This window comes from Camponotus vicinus, unplaced genomic scaffold, assembly GCF_025532165.1.
Source record: "Camponotus vicinus isolate PSW18456_S1 unplaced genomic scaffold, iyCamVici1.0 SCAF_8, whole genome shotgun sequence".
NCBI lineage: Eukaryota > Metazoa > Arthropoda > Insecta > Hymenoptera > Formicidae > Camponotus > Camponotus vicinus.
Window position 1 is genome coordinate 12,564,871 of NW_028141980.1, and position 27,687 is coordinate 12,592,557.

At 30.3% G+C, this 27,687-nt stretch overlaps 1 protein-coding gene and 1 long non-coding RNA gene across 17 annotated transcripts in view; one reads left to right on the top strand and one right to left on the bottom strand.

Annotated features, from left to right (window-relative positions):
- LOC145975877 (uncharacterized) overlaps positions 1-19,587 on the bottom strand; it is a 277,761-nt gene extending 258,174 nt beyond the window's left edge. For 8 of the 10 annotated variants that reach the window (XR_014440114.1, XR_014440110.1, XR_014440109.1 and 5 more), the window contains exon 1: positions 18,783-19,587. This is a non-coding gene — a long non-coding RNA (uncharacterized LOC145975877). Of the gene's footprint in view, positions 1-13,688; positions 14,192-15,427; positions 15,493-16,130; positions 16,329-18,782 lie in introns of those variants that run through there. The other 2 variants (XR_014440116.1, XR_014440115.1) reach the window with 2 other exon arrangements.
- The window catches only part of Neto (Neuropilin and tolloid-like), a 110,684-nt gene that overhangs the window by 19,352 nt on the left and 63,645 nt on the right, over positions 1-27,687 (top strand). The gene's annotated exons all lie outside the window — the stretch shown is intronic.

Below are 27,687 nucleotides of genomic sequence, written 5' to 3' on the forward strand. Positions count from 1 at the left end.
ATTTCTGACTTTGGCATCGGCACTTCAGTACCATTTATCTTTTTTACGTCAACGATATAGGAATAGAGAGCGAGATGTAAAACTTTTTAAACATGACAACAATAGTGGTGGATCGAAGACGACATAAATTATACACAGAGCTTTTGTTCTTTAACAATACCTGTCCTTTGTCTTTCGATCTCATCTAACGTGCTAAATATTTCTATGTTCTCTTATCTTTAGTGATGCATTTCAAGGTTTTTAGATATCTAATCAATATTTGCACGAGGGCACTAACTGCAACCATAAAGTTACTATAATATTTTTTCTGAAATCGGTAGTATTATGTAAATGAACTTAATCATGTTAGCATTTTATATTAGCAAACTAAAAAATAATTATAAGAAATTATAAACAACTATAAATATTTTACATTTCTGTAAATGTAAAAATTTATAGATCCTTTCTCTTTCAAGCTTCTGATATTACATATATTTTTGATGTCAGATTTTTTTTAGGAATTGTTATTAATTAACTTATAGGACATTTATAGGAAAATTTAGATGAGCATATAGTAATTTCGCAATTTGCACTGCGTTAACATATTTTCGTAAATTGCAGCATAAATCCAAATTTGTACAAGAAATTTTTGTCTGGTATTCTATGCGAAAATTATTTACCGCGTTTCGGATTACACAATAAATTTAACGCAGTAGTTTCTTCAAAGAATACCTTGTTACCGAAATCAGAAACGGTGTTCATGTATGGTTAACGAAAAAGTAAGTTTATGAAAAAATTAGCTGTTTATAAAAAAGCTGTTTTTAATTTAAATTTTCTTTGTCACTCTTCTTTTCATGATAAGTTCTTAATAATTTAATAACAATTTTATATTAAAAGAATTTTTTTTTAAATATAATCCGCTTAAGAATATCTTATATTGTGTTTATGCGTATTTATTAGTCATCGATTATATGAACTCGTAACAAAATGCACATAAGGATAATAATTAATTAAACATTTTGTAGTATTTCATTATTTCTTATTATCAATTTCTCTTCACCTCCTTTTCCAACCGATTCTCATCGCCAACATCTTAAGAGTTCCTCTTTAAGATTTATAGACTGTGGTTTAAACGTATAATAATAATGGAAAGTTTAATTAATTAAAGCAAAAAATTTTCAAATACCTGAAATATCTTTGACCACCAATTAAAGCAATGGTGCATTTTGTTAGTTTTAAATTAAATTAATTAGTTTAATTGTCAATTTTTTCTGTAAAGCCGAGAACAATGTATAATTCGTTAATAAAGGTGATAAAAAGATTTTCTTTCTCCTACTTCAGAACGAGTTCCAATAAGTTTTTTTTATCATAACGTTCTTCTTTCACACAGTTAGATAAAAAACATATCTATGTAAGAAGGATAGAATGATAGCGCGATGTTTAGTATTGCGAATTTGAAGAAAAGTGGAGGGCAGAGAGCGAACATTACGATAATGTTCTGCGAGGGATAAAAAGGAATTACAGTATTCGGTCGAAAGTCTCAAGAAAAGTTGGAGAACGGGAAGGCGCCGAGAATAATAGAAACCGCTCGACATAGTGAGAGTGGAACGAAGCGAAAAGAATGAACGAGTGGATCTCTCAGGATCTCTTTGAGGTCGACCTCAGGGACCGAATGCGCGAAATGAGGAACGAAAAAATGATGTAGAAATAGAATACAAAAGCTATGATGGTAGAAGCTAAACGTAATATGCAACTTTGAATCAACAACTACAGTAAATTAATAAAGAGATAATAAAATAAATATTAAACTACATATAAAATATTATATTTAAAAAAATGTTTAAAAATTCATTCTCTATTCATATAAATATATATAAAATTGCGAATGTTTTGCTTGGTCTATCGTAATTTGTTTAATTGCCCTAGTTTTGCGTACAATTGTACGAGTATATTCAATATAGATATAATTTCATAACACATTCGAAATAAATATATAATGCTATACATCAAAAAATATTCTATTCATATGTATTATTATTATTTATATTTATTGTAAACTATATTTATTTTTTTAGATTATATATTTTTATTAATAATAAAATATAAATAAGAAAAAATAATAAATATCGTTTGTATGTTTTACACAATAAAATAATATATCATTTCTCAATTTAGCCAAATTAAATTTCATTAGCGTCGCAATTATTATTATTATGGTAATTTCTAACATTTACAATCCAACGAAGCTCTGTTCGATATATACATATTGTGTTGTACATATAACACAACAACCTATTACCATACTAATCACATTCCAATCAAATATGTAGCATTGATCAGATTCTATAATTGATATAATCAATTATGATTTGCATTTGTGATCGCGCTATCTATGTCACTATCTGTCATTATCTATTGTTAAACACAATGTGAATCTCTTTCTTTATATCAATTACAATTTTACGATCTTTTCCATTACGTTACATTAACGTTAATACATTTGGCTCGTTGCCGTGTCATTGGTCAGCGTTTCCGCGTCTAACTCCACCATTTCGAATCCAGGAAAAATAAAAGTTTTAATGCACCGTCACCAGAACCGCTCGTTACAGTTTTAGTTCTAATTTTGTTAACTTTGCTTCACCAAATTGTCGTTGACACATCTAATCGGCGATCCACAAATTTGATACAATTCGTTAAATTCAGAATCGATTTGAAAAAAAGTCGCATTTAAGGGGATTAAATTGCAGTCTTTTTTTAAATATGCGCAGCAATAAAAGTAACCTATTTAATTCTTCAAGATAAAATGAATTTCATAACGCACGGAACAACATTTTTGTACGAAGTTATATATTAAAAACCATGAGACCGCGCCACTTTTACCGCATAGAAAATATCCTTCCGCAAGGCAAGCATGTGATTTCTCCCAACCGTATTGCTATTGTGGAATAGCATCATTTTCCGCGAAAATATGTAAGCGTACTCATTTCGCGCGCCGGTAGACTATCTTCGTATAAAACCGACGCAACAAATTTCTCTTATTACAACGTATGCGGCATGCAAAGGCGTAATAGGCGTCGCTATTATTATTGCTATTAAATTTCATATTCTGTATAAGCGACCATTACTGCGAGAATTTTTCTCTCGCAGTCAAACCGCTTGTTTTCAGATAACATATAGTCGCTGTAGTTAAACTGCATTTTGTTAATAAATTAACGGACTAACATGTATACGCGACGGTGCACGAGAAATTTGTATTCAAGAACGGAACAAGATACATATTTCAGTCACGCACGGAAGATAATGGTGTAGCGGTGAAGGAAAGTGAAATATATGATAATAGAGATAATATATTTTTAAATTAGCCTTTCTTAAAGAGAAAATGCTAATTTTAAAAGAAATTTTAAAAATTTTTAGCACGTTTGATCGCTTTAAAGAAGGAATAAAAACATCTTGAATTGAATACATAAATGCGTCGTTTAACAATGCCAAAGGACGAGATAAAAATACGTATATATATATGTGCTTCGAAATCCTCCCACGAGTACGTGTATATCGCGTATGTGTATAGGATGAAGGATTATGCTCGTTTAGACGACGCGTGACATACGTCATGAAATCTTATTAGTCGAAAAACGTGGCGGAGTATAGCAAGGCACATCCTGAAACTCAGAGCAACGTCTCGAAAGCAAAGCGGGCGATAAAGCCGCCATCCGCCAGGACGATGTAGGTGTCCCCGAGTATAGCATTTCGCCCCGGGAGATTTTATATCGTACATGCTTTGTTAGATTTTTGAAAGAGATAAAAGATTGCAATTTTCAAGATCATATTCCATAAACTTCGAATTTGTTGTCTATATTTTTCATTAATGTTTTTATTATAGACATTATTTTTATTGCATTTCTTTTAAAAAATCTGCTTTAGATAATCTATAATTTGCGATAAAATTAAGAAAAAATATATATATATCGTATTTTATATATCGTATAATACAATAAACATTTAAAGATACATATATCTTATATATCTTTAAATGCTTATTGAATTATACGATACATAAATAAAATTATAGATAGAATTTTATCGCAAATTATAGATTATTATAAGATAATCTCTTTAATATCTAGAATTAAATATTAAAGAATTTTAGCAAATTATTTAAAGTCCTGGAAAAACAAAAAAGTTTTCTTTTTAATCTTTTTTAAACTTGAAATAAATTAATTGTATTCTAATAACAAAAAATTTGAGTGCGAGAAAATGGCATTTTTGCAATTGCTTCGACAATAGATTTGAATTGTGAAATGGCATAGAAACATATATCACTAGTCATTTGTCTTATGCCATCAATTTTTTTTACAGCATTGTATATATTACATATTATAAACTCTGTAACACAAAGCATAAATATTTTCTGTTTCAATTTAATTCAAGAAACATTTTAATAGATTTTCCATACCAAGAAATTGCAGAAATTTCTATTTCACATATTCGTGAATGGTCGCACATTCTAAACGAAGCGGGATGTAGACATTTCTGCGTTCACTAAAGTCTCATTCTACACGCATCAAGTTAGTTGGTAGGTAGCTGATAACTAAGTATGTCCATCTTAAAGCGGATACGTTAAGATCTCTCAGGATGGGACTGGCTTAACGTGGAAACAATCGTGAAACGATCACCGACGTAATCCGCCACGGCGTTCAGAGTTTCAGGAGAAACTCTCCGAGATCTCGACCAAGTTTCAAGATACCGTCGAACTTGAGAGAATTTCAGAAGCCACTATATATATATCGTGACGTAATTAAAAGAGAAAAAATATTTTAGTCGTAATCTATAGAAAATAAGCTTATTTTCTACGAAAATCTATATCGCGACGAACTTTTACACTGTCAAAAAATCAATAAATTAATTGTGTCAGTTGTTATAGCGTGTATCCAATTTTCGAGCGTCCAATTTGTGTGAGTTAGACTAGTTTGTATATAACATCGAGTTACAAAAGTATCAGGCGACAATCTAAATTCAGATATTGATCGCTTCCAATATATTCTCTCCTCCCTTTCCTCTGTCTCTCTCTCTCTTTTTGCTTCTCTCTCTGATTGGGATTTTATAGAAAAACGTTTGAAGTAATCGAAATAATTGCCAATCTTGGAAAACGATGGAAAACTATCAATCAATCACGTTGAGATGGTTTTCTATAATAGTTTACTATATATGTATAAGTAAAATGGAAACCATCGAAAGCTTAACCGACAAATAAATCAATTTTATATATATAAATGGCCCTCGTTGTTGTTCGCGGCGCCGGACAAACCACTAGAACGAATTAACGGTGACTATGGAAAGCGAGCACTCTCGGAAAAAAAACGAGCAAAGTGAATTTGGTACTACTAGCCGCGGGAATGTAACCTGAAATAATACCCATGAGAAAACCTTATTTATCCATGGAAATGAAAACTGGCGAATATAGCAATGTAATTTAGGTGGTTTGCGCCAATGTATCGTAAAACTTTGTAGTCCGTATAGAGTGACTATATCACATTTAATTGTTGCAGATAGTTACCATGCGTGATTGTGATATCAGGATAAAGTTATTGTAATAGAATAGTCAAATTAGAAATACATATAAACGTATCTAAACGTATCTCATATTTAATATAGATGTTTTATTGATACATATTTTCCCCATTTCTTTCTCTTTCTCTCTCTCTCTTTTTCTTTAATATTAAATATATATATATATATATATATATATATATATATATTTCTCAATAAAAATTTATTATTATTATTATTTTAATATCACACAAACAAATAATAAAAATACTAAGAAAATGAAAGAAAGCATTTTGCAAAATTAATATCTTATCCATTATTAATAATCATTGCACTTAAGTAGTTCGCAAAGCTTATTATCTTAGTAATTGGAGATTGAAATTTAATTATGCCCTCAATTACACACAAATCAGACTGATATCAAAATCAATATAACGCAAATTATCTAGATTGATTTAATTTGATTTAATTTAATTGAATCAATAAAGCTAAAATATATCATTACGATTTGATACTAAATTAAAGGCAGATCAAATATCATCTCCACAATCATTAGTTAAACTACGAAAAAAAAAATTATAAGAAATTTATAATATTCGCGAACGAAAATAATGATTTAAAAAAGATAATTAGTAATTAAACATCTTGTATAGCTTCTCTTATTATTTCTACCAGAATTTAGACGTGATATTTTTCAAGATGAAAACCCGCAAGTCGGAGATAATAGCTGCGTCAGCTAGCTTAGAAAATATTTCTCGCTGCTTATCCTTTTCTCGCTTCTTTCACTTACTCCTTTGTCACCCCTACCGTTGCTATTATGCGGAGAGCGAGAGATATATATCACACCGAGAACATACAAGAAGTAACAAACAGCGATATAATTCTCGTGGCTGGCGGAATGCATTTGCAACTTTTAATGCCCAATATCTCATAGCTGGAACCGTGAAAGAATGTATAATGCGATCCGTTTGTGCGCGCAATAATGGTAAACGCGGACAGGAAGTGCGACGCGATTTTGCGTTCCCGATTAAAGCTGGCGAAACCTTAATTAAAACATGTTATGTATAAATGGGTATAATCATCCGTATTATATCGAATATCGAACATATACATAAAATATTCATGCCCTCGATACATTCGTGGTGCAGTTTGTTCCATTTACAATTATCGGTTGATCAAATTTTAGTCCATGTCATTCTTTAATAACATGCAGCAAGTCAAATTAATTACAACAGAATCAATTGACAAATGCATTGCAAAAATAAAAATGCGTTGAATTACATTAAAATACAAATAAAAAAATATCTCGAGATATTCAATTAAAATCACTTAATAAATTTTGCATGATACCCAACATTTGTGTGTATGTCAGATTTATTTTTCAAATTTATTGTAACTTTGTGCATATTTTTCTTTTCACATATAGTAACAATTTTATGCTTAATTGTCCTATAAAAATTTCTTTTTCTATTCAATTATATATAATTATATATAATTTAATTACACATCTATTTCTAAAAATATTTATTTTTGGAAATAGAAACCATGTCATTTCTAGTTCTAAAAATATTTATTTTTGGAAATAGAAACTATGTCGGAATGACATGGGACGAAAGACAAAATTCTAGAAATATGCAAACTCTTTTGAAAAAGTATTTTCCGACAAAACTGTGGAGACTTCTTTCTGTTTTCATGCGCGGCGCAGCACTTTTTACAGACATTTTATCGTTCCACCGATATCACAAGAACTCAAGCTCTTGGCGTTTCTCTAAAACTTCCATATGCGGACATCGTCCATTAAATTTTTCCACGTTTCGCTTCGTTCTCTTCTTCGGAGAATGCAGCGTCGCGTTATAGCCGGGCGTTTTATACTCCCTCTCGGATCGCACCGCGATAATTGAATTTCACCGGCTGATTTAGCGAAGATCGTTGCGCGAATGAGAGAAAATAATGCTGCCGTCCGCGAGTCGCATTACTAATTGCCAAAACCCGGTCGTGAATTATTAACGGACCGTTTGCGTAGTACTCATTACCATCGATATCGATTCGGCTTTGAATTTTATTTGTCCTTTCATTTCTCACAATCGACGTAAATAGAATACTATGCGTGTGATCGCGATACCGACTATAATATCCGGCATACCGTCTATAACACATGTACGTCCAGTGATGAGTAACGCGTAAACGGCATAAATACACGTATATCCCGCATCGTTTGCGATTTAATTACCTCACTCATGCCGGAAATTGGGCCGTGTTGAACGTTGGATCTAATATCTGTTTACATAGCTAACGCATCGAGAATTATACGGAACTAATAAAATTTACAATTATTATGTAATTTATTTCTAATAAAAAAAGATACCGCTGTTTTTTACCCTCAAGAATTTAAATTACCCGTTATCATATTTTGATTTATAAAAATTTAAGCTTTTAAAGATAAAAAAATAAAAAAAACTGATTCGAACAATTTTCCCAATTTTATTATAAATCAATAAATTCTATATAAATTGTTTTAGCATTATTTGGTTTCTTAAAAGAGAAAATAAGTAAAAAAAAAATCATACTAACTAAATAAAAGCAGATGCATCACGAATTATAATATGCGTGCTAACGCAAGTGCGTTTCCCCTAACAAATTGCTTAATAGTGCAATAGTTTGTCATCTTAAGAGAGAATAAGCGAAGTTTAGTTCCCAGTTTTGGTCGACATAACACCAAGAGCTGTTGTCCCGACACTAATTAACAAACAGCCGTAGCAATACCATAAGTGCAATTTGAATAACTTTCACACCCCATGTCAGTTGCCATCACTAATTAGTTCTTAATAAAGGATATTCGAGCACTCCCTCTTGCCTCATGTTACGGATGCTATTCTACGCGAGAAATTTTTCGATCAACTTCACGACTCGAATACTAAAGGTGTTCGCGCTTATACTTCAAAGTCTAGAGAGGCAGCGAGCAGATGAAGAATTATTAAGAAGCCCGCAAAAACCGTCGAAGAAAATCTTATTATATTTCTTTCTCGCTCCTTCTAGCAACCATCCTTTTATGTCTTCCAGTAATGTGCAAGAAATAAATTATTATTCTCGAAGTTGCAAAGTGCTGCGCCCGTAATTACGTATTCTGAGTTTATTAATTAACTGTCAATAACTAATTTATTAGATTTATAATTTTCGCTATATAATCACATCTCCGTTACATATAATCATCTTACTATTACTCATATATTATTTTCACTACAAATTATAAAAAAGATAATTGAATAAATAAATGACAACAAATATATGTATTATAAATCAATAATTATATATAAAAACTGTATGTATCTATGCCTTTATAAATTCACGTAATATATACCATCATTATTAAATAAAATTACGTTGAATGTGCTAACAAAAGATATTATCGTTCGTCAATATAACGAGGTAAAATTGATTATCTCCCAAAAATCGTGACAAGCCCGTTTCGATTAGCAAACTGGATTTCCACGCAATAGCCATATTCGATTTTTTTATGCAATTATATATCCATCATATTTCTTGCGCCAACCATTCGCAAATGCAAAGCAGCTTCATATGCAGTTTGTATCTTCATGCATTTCACATTTTTCTAATATCGGACAAAATGTATTCTATTCTTTGTTTTTTTAGCATTTTTTAGCCAGTCTTTTCATTCCTAATAATATGTTTTACCGTTGAATGTGTTCAGTGCAAAACTCATAATCTTCTAGCAAGAATATCATACATTGATGCGTTTTTCGCGCGCGAATTAACAAAAATTATTTCCGGCGCTAAAACATTCGTGCTCGAAATTTTGATCGCTAGATAATAAAGAAAATGTTTTAGTATCACAGATCCATTTAGAATTTTCACGGAAAGAATGAACAATGTATTTGCCAACAAAACAAATAAATAAAACAAATTTTGCAACAAATTTTCTAACAAGTCTGATCGATCATATTTTTCTTCACGTATTCCGCAAATCAATCCTCAATTAAATTTAAGAAAATGATTAAACTCTCTCTCTTTTTCTCTCTTATTCATTACCGGGCAACAAATTCTTTAACCTTTGGAAAACGCGCCGGGAATTTGCAGATGCCGCGCATAAAAATGGAGATGCTTGGGCGAATTGCACGAAAATAGAAATCCGCTTACTACCGGCCGAATTCCCGACAAATTCCGCGCTATTATCTTACATCAATTAAAATCTCTCCGCGTGGCCTGGCTAGGAAGCGAAAATCGGCTGCGGTAGCAGTGGGACGCGAGATGCGAGAACGGCGAGATTTCACGAGCTTAACGATCTACGGAAATGTAAATTGTACCGAACTGTGTACACATTCGGATCATAAATGCAAATCGTGTGGAAAGAGCTGGACATAAGATAACACGCTCACGCATTTTCGTATAAGATTGTGCGTGTATTAAATCACAACCTAGCATTACAACGTTAAACTCATTCAGACGCAAAATAAATGTAAATAATCTCGTTTGCAGAAATATAATTAAACAAATGAGATAATTTGAATAAGGGGTACAGGTATATTTCGCGATTTGGAGCACACCGAGCTTATTTACGAAACACTATAGGTCCATATGTGCACTGTATGCTTGAGTTTAAATGTGATTGTACGATTTTCATCTCGTGCTTAAATTGAATGCGATTTTCATTTCAGATAAACAAAACTCATATTCAAACTGTATTTAGTGCTAAACACGCAACGAGGAAACTGGTCTATCTCATTAACGAGCCCATTCGCTGATTCAGCAATACATCCTACGTGTAAATATATATTACATAAACATGTGCCTCATGTAGTTGATATTTTATAAGAGATATTATATTTTAATTAATTTTGCTTAAGTCTCTTATTAGCTAAAAAATGATTTAAAATTTTGCTTATCGATAAATTAAATTAAACTAACAAATTATTATTGATTAATGCTTGTTAAAAATATCACAGAAAGATATTAAACATGACTAAATCGAGGTAATTATAAGAAATTATGGTGACTGTATAAATATAAGAGAAAACACATCGAGATTTAATGCGCGTTTTAACCCAAATTTAAGAATCATTGCGGTAGGCGATGCATTAGAGTGTGAAGAACAGTATGCATTTTTCATCGGTCTCTCAATGCTTCTGAAAAGATTATCTGGCATACTTCCCACACGTTACAAAAGCGAAAGATTCATATACGGCTGAATAAAGAACCAGAGGCATCAATTTATGAAAATAAGCAAATTTTGCAAAATCACCTTCGATGTGATTTTACAGTAAGTTTGCGTATCTGTAGAATTAACATTACAAATTTTTTAAATATTCTTAACTATGTAATGAACAGATTAATATTTCAGATATTTTATATAATTAATGCTTTAAATAATTAATATTTTATATTAATATTCAAATGGATTCTGAATTAAATATTGCGCATTGCATAAACATATGTATAATATTATTTTATTTTGAAATAATTATTTATACTTATGTAAAAGAAAATTCTAAATTGTTATTAAATAAAACATTTGAAATTTAAAAAAGTACTAAATTCTCTTGGTATCAATCTAATCTTAACTACGCTTAATATAGTTTTACTATATCAATTATATATCCAATATTGAAATTCTAATGGTTTCTCGAGTGAAAAACGCGATATCATAGACGATATTGGAGATAGTATGATATTAGATTTCATAAAATGTGACGTATATTATAGGGATATCATTTTTAATCATTTATGTTCACGACAATTTTAATGCAAACGCTTTTATTCCCGATATTGGTGATATCGAGAATATTCGTTTAAGTCGTGAGATACACAGAAGCAAAGCTTTTAACACGGATGCACCAATTTTACGCCACTATATTCCCACCGTCTTATCGCGTGCCGTAATAAATTTTCGTACGACGATTATGCGAAAGTCCAAAAATCGAGCGATAAATTATTGTCTTACAACTCTTGTTGGCACAAACGCAATCCGATATGGTTCCATTTATTCGATCGTATAATCTATCGTTAAATTACGATAGAATAATTCAAAAATATGCCTTTTCCTAAATTTGAATAATTCTTTCCTTGAATATCTTCAAATAAAAAAGATTTAAAAGTGATAATTATATTTCATAAATACAATAATATTATTAAAATATAATTAATATCAATTTTATTATCAAAAAATATCACATTAACTCAAAATCAGACGTCTCTTAAAATTTACTTCTGAAACTCATGTTCGAGGTATAAGGCCGTTTCGTGCCCTCAGAATTTCCCGATATCTATAGAAAGGTAAATTAATGCGGGCTGACTTCCTCGAGTAAACTAAGGCGCACAAATGGAGGCGACCCTTTTGGAATTGAAGCGACCGAGCAATCAAGAAGTTAATTACGACAATGTTATGCAAACGCGTCTGTCTTCTCTTGCGTTGTAATGGCGTGGATCGAAATCTATGGCGAGAAATTTCCCGTTTACCTGCATTCGACTTATAACTAGCGCGACGGTACATTAAACGAGTACGCCAAGTTTGACCCGCCCTTTCCCCAGCCTCGAAATGCATAAATCCTCCGACTAATGTCGTGCAATTTGTAATCCGCGGCAGCTTCCAGTACATAAAGTTCATATATTACACTTCTATGAATCACGACTTTCCACGCCGCTCGCTCTGCTACCCCGTTTTAGCACCCGTTAGCCGTCGATGTGCATTTCAATGTTTATTTCAACCAGAATAACGATGTAACAAACAATGACGTAATTTTCTCCCAAACATTTACCTTACGATAGATAATCGTAATTTTGAATTTTTTCGCAATAGCTTTGTTCAGGTATTAATGATATATGTGATATATATTAATTTAAATTATATTTCTTGATATTGATAATTATTTTCTGCATTGAAAAAAGAGAAAAAAATATAACGATGAAAAATCAAAAATTAAAAAATTAAAATACCCACAAGTATTATCGAAATTCGATGTTTTTTGTTTTTAAAAGGTAGAGAGAATTTTTTCTAAAACTTATGTAAAGCTACAAATCTTTGAAAATCAGACGTAAAGTAATAAGGGAAATCTCGCAAAACAAAATGAGATACTGTGAATAAAGTCTTTGGCTTGAGAAATTCTTTTTTGATTTAACAGGCAAAATTATTTATTTTAAATATCAAAAACTATAAAAAACTATGACATAAAAATAGAATTGTTAAATTATTTATGAATTTACACGAAATGATATGTCAGTTTCGCATATATAATATTATGTTATTTGAGATAAAAACTGCAGGTATGAAGAGATGACTTTGAGTTTTAAGTCATTTTTATTTATTGTCTATAAACTATAAAAAATTAATGACCGTTCACACGATTCTCAATCGATTCATATTGTTACGCATATTGACATTCAATTCAATAATTCATGATACCTCATATTATGCATTCATGAACTTTCTCATTCTGTTTGCTATTTTTATGAAAAAATTCTTTTGTTTAAAATATTAAATTATTTTATAAAAAATATTTATGAGAGAGGCTTTATCCGCTATATATATATATATAAAACTTTTTCTTATAATATAAATATAAAAATTGCTCAATTATTAAAAAACATATATTTAAACTGCAAACTGCAAGTATGAGAAGACGCTTTATGAACGAATTTTTTGCTAATTTAATGATGAAATTAACTATAATTCATTACAGCAAAACGAGTAATACAGCTAAACGCTACAGAATAAGTAAAGCTTAAAGCACTAGACAAAATGAATGACTGGATGGTTGGATTGGCACAAGTAAAACTCGCTGTGAAACCACCTCTCTGTGATTAGTTCTGGGCAATTTTTGCAAGAAAAGATCTAATTTATATGTGACCAAGAATTATAAAACGTCCTTTGAAATTACTTTAAATTAAATGCGTGGAACAATACGATTTTTCTAGAATATTTAAGACATATATTATCGAGTGAAATTGTTCGACCAATAATTATCTTGTTAAAATAATTATCCCATGAAATTATTTTTCAGAAAACATACCAAAAATATGAAAATATTCTTACATTTTTACTCCAAATATATAATAGAAAGATATTGCGTGTGGTAGCTGTTTATAATATCTCCCAAAGATAACGCAATTTGTCATGGAAATCTAGTGTGAAGACGAACGAGAAAGCGTACCTTCTGTAGAGACTGCGACGTTTCCGAAATAATAATCAAGTCACACCACAGAACTCGCGTCCGCCGTTCCGTCTTCGCTCGTAAGTTCGCCGCTGCGGCGCAATCTGGTTCGTTCTTCCTTCTCAACGACAGGGCAAAGTTACCCGGAGTCTGGTGGCGCAAGGACCGTCATATTTCCCGAGTGTCACTCGTAATTCATTCTCTTCATCCTTCCTTAAGCGCGGCGCGCGAACCCGTTGAACCCGTTTGCAAAGACAGACGAAGTTGGTACATTATGTACGTCTCGTTAGACGAGGCAAGCCCGACCTGCTCGTGTCGAAGACACGGCCACACGCGCGCGCGTTGAATAAGAAAGCTGCTCTGCTCGATGAAGAGAGTCCTCGAACAAGTGACTTTCTTTTCCTTGTCCTCTTCGTAACAGAGGAACAGGTGAGACGTGTAAAAAGTGCCCTCGTAACATGCAACAGCTATCTCGCACCTCGAGACGAGACGACAAACAATGGCTAATTACGTGAGAATATCAATTTTAAATATTATCAATAAAAGTATCAGTTAAAATAATTAAATCGAAAATAAAATAACAATAAATTATAATAATATCGTTCCGTTCAAAATGAAATGGGACGAAATGTAAAAACATTTTTCGATCGTCATAAAACGGTCAAAAAAAATTATAATTCTCTCAAATTTAACTCGATTTTTTAATTAACTGATTTAAATGTTTTATTTAACTATATAAAAATCTCAAAAAGTTTTTTAAAACGTTTTTGAATGAATCACTTTTCAAATTATCAATCGTATACATTATATAAATTATAAATTATATATATAAAAATTATTTTTAAAATAATTTATATGAATATGTTAAAGATATAAATAAATTTTTTCGTTATATTCTTATCATTTTAATTGAGAATCGAAAATACAATTAAATATTTATTATTCAAATCATAATTCACCTATATCGTGTTACAATGCAATTAAGTTTTGCAACAAATTAAAATTATAAAGAAAATGAACTTTCTAAAGGCGAAAAGAATTTATCCAGTGAATCCTGACACCAATTGAACAGTAGCGCTTCCATCATCCATCAATTTCTTATTTCATTTAAGTTGGGAAATTGATGTGCACTCATTCTTTTTCGGGTTCGCAACATAAAAAGCTTCTTTCTAAGATCGATCACGCTCTATTATCTGAACTATTGTTACTATGAATAATATTTAAAAGTATTGAAGCAGTTGTACAGTTTACATCATTTTACATACAGATTTAAAATAGTAAACCAATATTGTGTAATTGCAAATTTATTTATCTTCAGCAATATTTTTCATATTTAGTATGTATGTGTGTGTATGTGTCTGTATCAAAATATACTTATATTTTGATCAAAATATACTTATAATTATTCATAATTTAAAATGTATTTTAAAGAAATATTTTTGTTAGTATTATATTCTCTTAATTAATAACTAATAATGATCGACACTTTTATATATTAATTTTAAATTAATTTGATATTTAGAGATAGATATGATTTATTTTTGAGACGTATTCCTTTAAAATTATTTTTTGAAGATGGTTAGGATTGACGAAATATACGTTATAATCTTGCTAAATCCTTCATAATGATGATTCTGATAATGTCGCAGAGACAGATACGTATTAGTCTACACTCCCATCCTATTATCTTGCCGCTATGTCTACTGCAAACTAGCACCATCAATGCGACATGTAATTCCCCAAGACAAGAGAATTTGCTTCTTCACGTATAGATTATGTTTCAAGCGACGATAAGCGATGTAATCTGATGAATAATATGCTAACAAGCAAGATTCTTCGTTTTTGCATTAAGAAAAACATATTTGAAAATATAATATATAATTATTAAATTAAATAAAAATTGAAATTAAATAATATAATAATTCTATATAAATATGGCGACTTTTTAATTTCTAATTTAATGCAATTTCCAAGGAAATTGTAATCTTGAAATATTCAGTCTGTATCAAAAAATTTATGCAACACGCAGATTGTATCAAGTAGAACAAGATACGCATTGGCCCGCCATTGATGAATATATAGCTCGCCAATTTCCAGAATATTTTTATAATCAAGCGATATTTATATTAGCATAAACGATTGATTTTGTTTGGAAAATTCAAAAATATTCATATTTTTTCTGAATTAACTCGTTATAGTCTCAGAATAAATAGCCACATGCGCAAACAGATCTGCATATATGCATCGCGAAAAGCTGACTGAAATTTGCAAGCCTCTCTTCTCCTCCCGCACGCGCTTTGTAGAAACCACATTACCGCACCCAATATTATTTTTCAAAACATGACGCGAAATGCGTGACGTTGACATCTGATTGTCGATCGGAAATCAACGGGTGCTTATTTTATATCACGTATGTGAAAGCATAATATGCAGCATACAAACGATTCGCATTTAGCGATCGATAACGATCAGGAAATGTTAATGACGCGTTCTTCCCGAGCGAAACCAGTCTTGAACAGGCATTCTACTGTATACGTAATTGCCGATACTCATCAATTTACTTGTCAATATCACGGATCATCCTCAAAAGAGTATGTATTCGAAGTGTACGCTTCTTGTTTTATATCCTTCTTACATAATCTAAATTAATTATCAGAAGAATTACTTTTATTACATAACAAAATTGTAAAATTTATTTGATAAATTCGTAAAATAAATATTTTAAATTGAATATATAATCAATCTATAATTATTCTATTATTTTTATTTTATAATATGTTTATCTAATTTTAACAGTTTTTCATTAAAAATATTTGTGATTCAATCAAAAAGAGAAAAAAGAGAGTTGATCTGCAAGTTTTTAATTATTAAAATCTTTCATCAATAATTAAATTACAACTTGGATATGTAGAAATATTCAGAGATTTTCACTCTACTTGAAGCAATTATTTTCGCACATATTTGCGCACATTCGATGTTGTAATACGATATGCAATCCGCTTATAACAGTTGAAATTTTCTGCGTCAAAATCGGCATGCCGTTCGGCTCGATTATTATTTGTTCGCAGACCTGCAGCAGGCGCGCGTTTCGATTCTATACCGGATTCCCGTCGTGACATTTACTGCGCGTATTTTCCGCAGCGGCAGCTGGTACAAATCACTTTATACAGCAGCTCAAATCGTACGCGATCGTAGGCGCCTCTCATGCCTGCATACGCGTCTCATTTTCAACGCGAAAGTACAGCCATTTTAAGAAAATATCGAAAAATTCTTCGGAAAATTCCCCGCATTTGCTTCGTAAAACGAAAATAAATAGCTTTCTTGAACGGCAGAAATTAATAAAGTATGAAAAAGACTATATTGTTTCCAAAACAGATATTTCGCTACCAGACTACATCATCCTCCTCCTCTTCTTCCCACAATATCTCAGATTATGACTTTATTTTTACGATTTAAGCTGCTATATAAAGCTGATTAAAAGTTTTATTTTTGCTGATTTTAAAGCTTGATTTAAAACCGAGTTAATAAATAAATTATACGTGTTATTTTCTTTTCTTAGGGATTTTATTACAATTATTGCAAATTATATTACTAGTTATATTATTATTTATGATTATTGCGACGAAATTGCAAATGCACGACGCGTTGATATGTGATATAGTTACTAGAGTCTAATAACATTTGATACAGCTAACTTTTGAACGCAAACAGATTAGTTAAGATATAATTAGAGCTTCGAAACCGAAATGTTTAACTGAATAGAACTCTGTATATGCGTATATTTGATTTTACACAATTCCGCAACAACTAATCTAATGATAAGAATACCGAATGCAAATATATGTATGTCTGTAGTAAATCTAATAAATCGAATTGTCTCAGTAAAATGCGTAATTGATGAAATACGTAGGAAAAAAAACAAATTACATATGTACAAACATACTATCACGTCATTTGCAACGAGACTAAATGAAATTGCAAACTCACATTCCAAATTTGAATACCGCAATGCAACGCGTACAAACTATTTAAATGCTAAGCAGCAAGCATGCCCGCGTTTAATTATTTTTTTCGCGTTCCTGGTAATTCACTGCAGAGACATTGCAAAATGTTAAGCACGCTTTGTATGCAATGTTATTAATTACTTCAATATTTTACTCTTGCAATAATATTGTGTAATAAACAATCATTAACTTCAAATTTTCACAAATAAAAATAAAAAGCCAAAAGGGATAAACGAATTGCCAAATTGCAATTTAATGATTGTTGATGTTATACAACAAATCTATATGATTAATATTTTTCGAATGTGTTTATAATATTAAGTTTAATTCTTAGTTCAATATAATTTATATAACAAGAGAAATAAAAATATATTATTTATTAATTGTTGAGAACATATTTGTAAATGCATTTCCTTTGTTAAAATATGTGTGTTCATATTAATAAAAAATTATCGAAAATATTCGAATATTGTGATTAAAAATATAATGCAGAAAAAATTTTACAAATCTGCATATTTATATACTTAATACTTGCAAGAAAGAAAACTTGGGTATATAGCTCTGTGTATAAAGAAGGTGATTTCAAACATGTGAACGTAAAACATATGATAGCTCTCTGTACGAATATAGATTATAAAAATATCGTCATATACCATACCCACAATTTGTCGTGAATAGCACGTGTCATACAAACGTCAAAATGATCGACGTGAAGTCGTATAACGAGGTATTTTGATAAATATAGATATTAAAAACCCACAGGGGAGAAATCAAGTCACATATATTTACAAAAGTGTGTCACGGAATTACAATAAATAAATTCACTCATCAACCGATGTATTATCGATGTCTATTATCTCGCCGGAATACGTATAAAAATTAAACATATATATTATAAACACGACGAGTATCGCGATACTTTAACACAAGTAAAAAGACAAAAAGGCGAGATTTTCGATCTAAATTTTTAGATTTTACAATTCAAAACATACATATATTTTTTTATACAAATATCTATATTTAAAAAAATTATCATATATTAAAATAAGTAACTAATTACGTGTAAATATAGCAAAAAAGATTCACTTACCAACCGATGCACCTCATTACATCCTCGCCGACTTATCCATTGTTGCAGGCACACGATTATACAGACACAGATCGATGGAGAGAACGCGGCTAATTAATTACGATCCTGCTAATGCTAATTAACATGATGCGATCGCCCGTCATTTCATACACCCCCGACATTTATCACACACACGAAGCACTAACGATGAGTGAATAAATAAAATTAAACGCGAAAGTCGACGAGCGTCCGACAATTTACACACTGCTAACATTCGACGACAATTTTACGTATCTCATGATGAGCTTTCGATCGCGAATCTATAAGATAAGAAAACTAATTATCCACTGCGTATATTTAATCCGAAAATATACTTGACATTTTCGATAATCAATACATTTTGAAAGAGCAAATAATTGTGAAGTTATTTACGCGACCGGTACCTAACCTAACCTATAACGAAAGTTACGTATAAGAAGGTTATGTATAAGAAAGATACGGATGTCGAGTCGATCCGAGTGACACATATACGTTTTGCGACGTAGAATAATTACAAATGTCAAAAGAGATGATTGATCGCGGCGTAATTAACACAATAATCGTTCGATTCGGTGCTTTCGACGTACACACAATCGCGCACAACACTAACCACCGTAAAGGCTAATGTTACATTTGTCGTACGACAAATTTTTTAAACATATTAATTGGCTGCAGAATAGAAAGTTTCTGAAGAATCAAAAAATTATTATCTCGCAGCCAATCAATGTGCTTAAAAGATTTGTCGTACGACAAATGTAATATTAGCCTAAGAAAGCACGCGAACAACGCGCAGTAATTTCTTGAACTGTCGAGAAGATCGCGTAGTACCGAGCGTCAATGGAGGGGGAGCGCGCAAATCAAAACAAACAATAACGAACGCGTTCTGTCTCTCGCATACCTGCCTGTCGATAACAAACCAAGTGTGTGCGGAGTAATATAGCGCGCAAAATAACGTCGTAGATCGTTTCTCAATATTCATAATTTCGTTTCATTTGTCACGAGATGTTCCTCACTCGACTCGACTTCCACGCAAGCAATTTACGGTAACATAAAATTCGATAATCGATTAAATATAATTTTCCGCAATTACCCGTTTATTTGAGACACACCAGAAATGTTGAATAGATTTTATGGATTAAAGTATAATATAGTTATTAGGTGACAGTTCGCGATTGAGAGCTCTCGCGTTACATGTTGAATTTCGTCGCGCGACACTTTGAATTTTTCGCGGATAAACGGTTATATTCATTTGGCATTACGAAGCATTTGTGACGTTACGTAGTATCCACTCCATATTCAAGTCGCCAATATCGCGTTATGCATCTAGTGCATTCACTCGTCATTTGTGCATCGCGCGTGTGATAAATGTCGGGAGTGTCATACGAAATGACGAGCGATTATCGCGTTAATTAACATTAACGGATTGCAGCCGCGTCTCTGTCGATCTGTGACTGTACAAGTGCATGTCTGCAACAATGAAGCAGTCGGCGGGAATGCAATGGTTATGCATCGGCTGGTAAGTTAACTTTTACTTTTTATCTTCTATTTATTTTGATAAATATGTGAATATTTCTTAGAATTTCTCTTTAAAGCTTTATATATATATATTTCATATAATTGGAATTATGGAATCCAGAAGCCTCATATAAAAAGCCTCGCTTATGTTCTTTATGTTCTCGCCCTTTTCATCTTGTTCGTATATAATATTCAGGATTATATAATATTTAGGAAAACGCGCGCGCAAACAAATACGCACGTATAAAACATATATCGAAAAATAGAAATTCTATTATAACGTAAAATAACGTAATTCAAAAAATACGTGACATTATTTTATTCGTCTGAATATATACAATAAGGGAAGATGAATTTTTTAAACAAATATTTTGTTTTACAATTTTTACACATTTTGATATGTTTTTACAATTTTTATTACTTTTTATTTTAATAATCAACAAATTTTCCCATTTTAATCAGCAATATGATTCTGACTAAATATCTTATGCAAAAAAAAAATACTTAAATTCGACATTCTTTTACTTTTTTTATTAAATCTGAATAATAGAAATAGAAATAAAGGATAGCACAATTTGTTGTATAAATCCGTGACTTATATAGTGTTCGCCGATAAAAATCACATATTCCTCTTCTTCTAGTTGTCACGTTTTCTTCCTTTACCACATGTAATGGTTGCTTTAAATTCACTATCTGTCACGTAGTGTCGGAATAATAACTAGAATAGATGTTGCTTTCAAATTCGATAAGACGATGGCTCGCAAGAGAATGGAATGCAAGGAGGGAGGATAGAAAGTAGATCGTTAGAACTGCCGGTCGAGGTAATTCGTAGCAATTTAAAGCGATTTAACATTGCTCTCACTGCCGGTCCGCCAAGGATTAATCGAATGGATGTGACTGAAAAACGCGTCGGGAATCCAGAAAATCCTCGTTTCTTGGCAGAATAGAAACCAAAGGCGAGATAAGGAGAGTTAAGGCGAGAGCAAACTTAAAGTTTTCGATCTTATAAGAATCGCTAACCGTTTTCCGAACACTCCGAGCGACTGAATCTAATTTGTTAGTCGGATATTTATCGCTTGATGCCAGTGCCGGATAATTAATTGTCGAAGAAACGAACATTTATTCACAATTTTTGTGCTAATAAATTGTTAAGTATCTCTAAGATTAAATATATAAGATCTCCTTTTCTTTGTCAATTATAATTAAATATATTTTTTTAATAAAAAAGTACTTTTTAAGTTTTTACTTTGTCTTCAAAAGTTTTTCAAAAGTTAGTTAAAATAGTTTTAAAATGTGTTTGAGAAATGTTTAAAAGTATTAAATATAAAGAAATAAGTAGCTAATAAAAGTTAAACGTTGTCGTGAGATGGCACACAATTTATTTATTATCATAAAATTTATATATTCTTATAAAATTTATCATTTATAAAAGAACGTATGTATGTTAAATATGTATATACACATTACGATTGTTTTTCAGACAATTTTCAGTAAAAAATGTCAATACTATATAATGTTAAAAGAATTGCATTTAAGCTTTTAATTTTTCCTTTATCTAACATTATTTGTTATTGACATTTTTACTATCTCTGATATTATTTAATATTGACATGTTCTTACTGAATATGGTCTGAAGTCAGAACGAAAACATATGTATTTGACATGTTCTTTAAATATGCAATAATAAATAAATGTGTCCTCAGATTACGACTTATTAGTATCTAGCTTTTATTGGCCATTTCTTTCTTTATTTAATTTATATAAAAAAATGTCTTTTTTTATTTTTAAAGATATTAAAAAAATTTCCTTTTCTTATATATATGCACATAACATGCAATATATTACCAATATAAAATAATTTCTAAATTATTACATCTTTTTATTATCAATTGAAATTTTTTTATTATAAATATATAATATAATCAAGTTATATCATGTGAACTAATTAGGTTTTTCACTTTTTTACATATTTTTTATATAATGTTAATATTCTCATTCATATAGAAACGTAAACAATACTTTTTTCATCTTCTTTCTTCTTTCATCTCTCTCTCTCTTTCTCTCTAGTTTCACTAAAATCAATTTATTGTGTGGTATATGTCGGAACAATATCTGTATCAATCACTGTATCATCGACCTACAAGAATTCATGTGGTGAAATTTTTATGACTATTATATTGTGTCGTGCATATGTCTTGGTTAAAAGCACAGCGTCGAAGTAACAATTGCACGCATGGGGTACAGTGGTATCATCGACTGAATGGAAAACAAATATATGCGCCAATCTATTCATTGCTTGATGATTCTTTTGTTTGTCAAAGAGCACAATCGATGCGTTTGACTTGTGCACGTAGTTGCATTGTGGAAACTGTTGAATACCGTAACATGTTTTGCATTCGAGCACACGAAGCAGAAACAAGTTTGAAAATGATCGACGTAGTACGACGTAGCAAAGTGTAATGCATGTATGAGGCATTATATTCAAAATTTAATTACACACCATTTACCTCATTCATTAGCATTCTTGTTTCCATAAACTTTCACGCGCCGGTCATCGATAACAATATTCAAGTCTCGACGTTTCAAACAATTAAACAGTTCGAAGGATCATCAGGTACTTAACAAATCACTGATTAAACGATGCAACTCGTGCGTGTAATATCCAATAATATCATAATCAATAATATTTACAGAGCTCACAAATTACTAAAGATCTGAAATATGAAAATATTATGTTTTATTTAGAGAAATATTTATTTTTTAATTAATAAATGATATTGAGCAAATATGAAAGCTAATTTCATAACATATGCTGCAGTATAAGTAACTTCAAAGCGCTCGCATTCGCCAAGTTTTTCACAATATTCGCGGTTATATACTGTGACTATTGAGTACTTCTCACATTCAGGCTTGACATATAATGGGCATCCATTAAACGTTAATGCGGTATACGATAGTAAACCACCCTATCGATCATAGCGAATGTGGTTTGAATATTTTGCACGCTTTAGTTTGACTTGTGTAAATATACTGTTGAACATTATGGCTTTTGATTTTCTTTATTGTATTATTACATATTAATATAATACATTACATTTGATAAAAATAGCGTATATACTTTTTCTTTTAAAAACACAATATAATTCGCAATATTATATATTTTTTATTATACTTATTTACGAAATAATGATTTTGTGACATAAAAGTAGAAAAATAGCATTGGTCGTTTCGATTTAAAAATACTTTACTAAATTTTTTTAGAAGTATCTCTTAAAAAGATCAATATATTTAAACGTATATTTCTCATAACACATGAATACACATAAGTATTGCGGAAATATGCAACTCATAGATTCTTGACATTGCACATTGACATCTTGTATTCACACGATTTCGTGATATTGTAATCTCTCGTGCAGAAAAGAGCAAATGCGCATTATTCACGCCACGAAATATATAGACGTTTATTCATTTCACGCTTTCTTCAGTAGAATGAAAGATGTTCGCAAGCGTCTTATTCCTTTTCTTTGGTGACGACTTATATGCATTAAAAAATGTCGTTCAACACAGAAATCTACTTTATACCATATGTCACGTCGGTATACATTTATTTTGTCTTGCCGTTCATCAACTTGTCATTACTAATAAAAATCGGAAAAAAATCAGAAAATGAATAACGAAATACCTTTTGCAACCTTTTCATATTAAGTAGGATTTTCAACACAACGCGAATATCCTGAAGCTGTATTTTATTCCAGCTTTCGGGATTATCCGAAATGGCATCAGACATCATGCTAGAAATTCACTTGGTCCACGCGACGCGACTCGACGCCGGCTTTTCCGGCAGTTGATCCGTTTAGTTTACATTAGGTCAATCCGTAACAGTATTTCGGAGGTAAAAAGAGAAATAATTTTATAACCATCAATTTTAACATTGATGAATAAAAAATATAAATTTGAGAGATCGATATAAAAATAAATATATAAATCATTGTAGGAATATTATAATATTAAAAAAAAATAATTTCTTTATAGGGCAGAAAGAAAATAAATCTGATACATCTATCATAAAGAAATGAATTATATTTTATAATACTTGTACCTTATAGATGTATGTATTGTATATATTTTTCTTTTTTATATACTTTTCGTATATATTTTTCTTTCTTATTTTTTAGTTTTATATACTTTTAAGGGAAAACTGACTCAACATATTTTACTTTTACGGTTCAGAAACGTAATGAAGCGATATTAGACTTTCTTTCATATTTTACATATAATGCTCAAATTTTTTGATATTATCAAAATATTTAATGCAATAGCAATAAAATACAGTGCGTATATATTATCGATACAATCTGTATTTTTCGAAATCTTTTATAATATATTGAAATATTTTATAATATGTATATGAACAAAAAATATAGGGAAAATTTTTGATATGTATTTAATTAGATTTTATTTTTTACTTTTGTTGTGATGGAAAAAAGATAGATCAAATTTTCGATAAAAATGGAGATTATGATTTCTGATAAAATATATTGCTGAAAATGATATTATTGAATAATAAATGTTACGTTTTTGTTCGAACATGAATAATACTGTAATATAATATTATATATATTACACATATATACTGATTTTTTACAAATAATGTGAAAATCTAAATTAACTATATTTACGTCGCAGTTGTAATTATGTTTTATAAAAAAATAAATAATTTTGTTATATGTGAAAGATTATATTAATTGAAATAATAATACAAAAAATTAGCTATAATAGCTATAAGAATTTTTGTGTGAAAATTATGAAAGATAATGTTCAGAAGATTTTTATATATATAAATAAATTAGAGATGGAACGGAAATAAAGTAAAAACCGAATGTTTTAATCAGGCGAAGGAAACTGATTAATAGAGTACAAATTACTTTACTTTATATTTAAAATTTTTTCATAAAAGTAAATTTTTTACTGATGATCTCATAATCTATGCTAATAAAAAAAAAATTGTGAAAAAATCTTATCTGTCTTTGCATAGAGTTAAAAATTCTTATATATAATATATAATACGTTTTATTATTCATATTAATTAAAAATAAACAATCGATTATATTTTGAGTATATATTTATTTCGAGGGGTCCACACACATACACATTCTTGCAATCTATTTCACGACTCTGTACATCCTTCGACGTGTAATAAAAAAAAATACATCATCCATTCTAAATCCTGTCGAAACACTGGTCTACGTAATAAACATTATTGTCTTATTTTCAGCAACAGTCTTTCTGGGATCATAAAAGGTGTATGACTTATTCTATTTTCGTTTCATATATAGAAACTGTCGAAGTCAAGATACCAGATACTCCAAACGAAAAATCTATATGTAGCTACCATAAAACGAAAAGCATTGAAAAAGAGAAGGAGAGAGAGAGAGAGAGAAAGAGAGAGAGAGAGGGAGAAACAGAGAGAAAAATATTGAAATTTTCTAGACGTTAATTTTCTTTTGAACATTTCTGTACACAAATTAATGATACAGATAGTGTCATCGATAATATATTTTTATTTAATAAGATATGAGATCCACACACACATCTATTATATGTGTATATACTATATATATAAAGTTTACATTTTTTTTGTTTCATAGAAAAATTACTTTTTTGTGACTTTATATCATTCTCAAAATTTTCCTCAATCTTTATCAAGAATTTGCAATTTCTATCACCAACTCTCGTTAAAATTAACGATAAATTTACCTTTTTTACCAAATCATTAAAAACTAACTCATCATTAATTTAATATTCATTAATTTAATATTCATTAACGAGAATTTGATGAAGTTTTCGATGCAACTAACCAAAAATCCTTTTACACAATGTATACAAAGATAAAGTCTATTGTTTCGTTTAGGTGCTCATTAATGAAACCATTCAATTTCGCGGTAGTAGAATTCACGGACTGAAAGCGCGATTATTTATTCAAGCGGCGATGGTGATAGCGCCATTGTTTTTGTCGTGCGTAACAAATGGGCCGTATTATATATCGCAACTGTTTGCCCTTACATCCAAAATTATACACTGCGAAATGTCACAAGCTCTAATAGTATTCTCTCTCACGTTTCTTTTATTTCAAAATATAAATTAAATTAACCGTATATAATTAAAAATCATTATGAAATTCTTTGTCATAAACAAAATCACGATTAAAAATTCACACATTGGCTATTTTCAATTGCCTTCTCAGAATTGAAATTGAATACAATAAAATCAGTATTATCAAATAGGACACCATATTAACATTTTATGTTTATCGTTTATACAAATTATTTTCAGAAATACAAACTACAAAGAAAATGCCTGTTTTAGTTACAAGATTTTGCATATTATTTTCTTGTACAAGATTCTAATAAGCTTCATATGATGTGACATAAAGTTAAATCCGCTGCAGCAATCTCGGCTTACTGTATCGATTAAGTTCCGCATAAACATCTTTGATATTCCTACATACCTGAATGAAACGCGATTATTACAACATCTTAAATATTACTAACAACCAGTTACAAGAAAATCATAGTGCAATCGATATCATATAATGTAACCCATCCTTTTCTATGATACACAGTAATAATTTTATAATTATTGCCATAATAATTATATAATTATTATCATAATAATTTTATAATTATTATTTTATTATTATAACACACAAAAAAGAGAGAGAGTAGCCAAGCTGCCGCGAAAGAGCTCTCAAGCGCGCATCATTCGGATCGCCAAATGCATTGGCTAAATCCGGCTTTAAGGAGAAAAGCCTGGAAGTTAATGTTACGGTTTCTCTCTCTAACAAATGTATTTCACGATATGAGCATGTGAAGCAGTATTCGATAAGCTCAAACAAATGATTTATTCGTCAGTTCATGGACTGGAAATTTTTGTCGAAGATAGAAGATATTCCGCTTCTACTTCTGTGAGAACCAAATCAGATCTCGCAAGTTATTCACAACGTCGGGTTATTGTAAATATTTGACCGACGCTATGTGCCGAGATTATCGATAAATTATATGCAGGATAACAAAACAAGAAAATGACCTAATTTTCGTATACTGCAATATGCAGAAATTCTACATGGAAAACTGCATTTTATATTTTTCTGAGCATGTACCGTAGTTTAATTTAAAAAAATGTATTTTTTTGTCCTACTTATTAATAAAATATTCTAAGCTAGTTTTAATTACTTTTTGTATAATTAGTACAATTAGTATAATTTTAAATAATTTTTATAAATTTAAGAAAACTTTTAAGAATACTAGATTTTATTCGAAAAAGTCTAGATAAAATGGAGATAAAAAATGTGCAAATCTAGTACAATTTT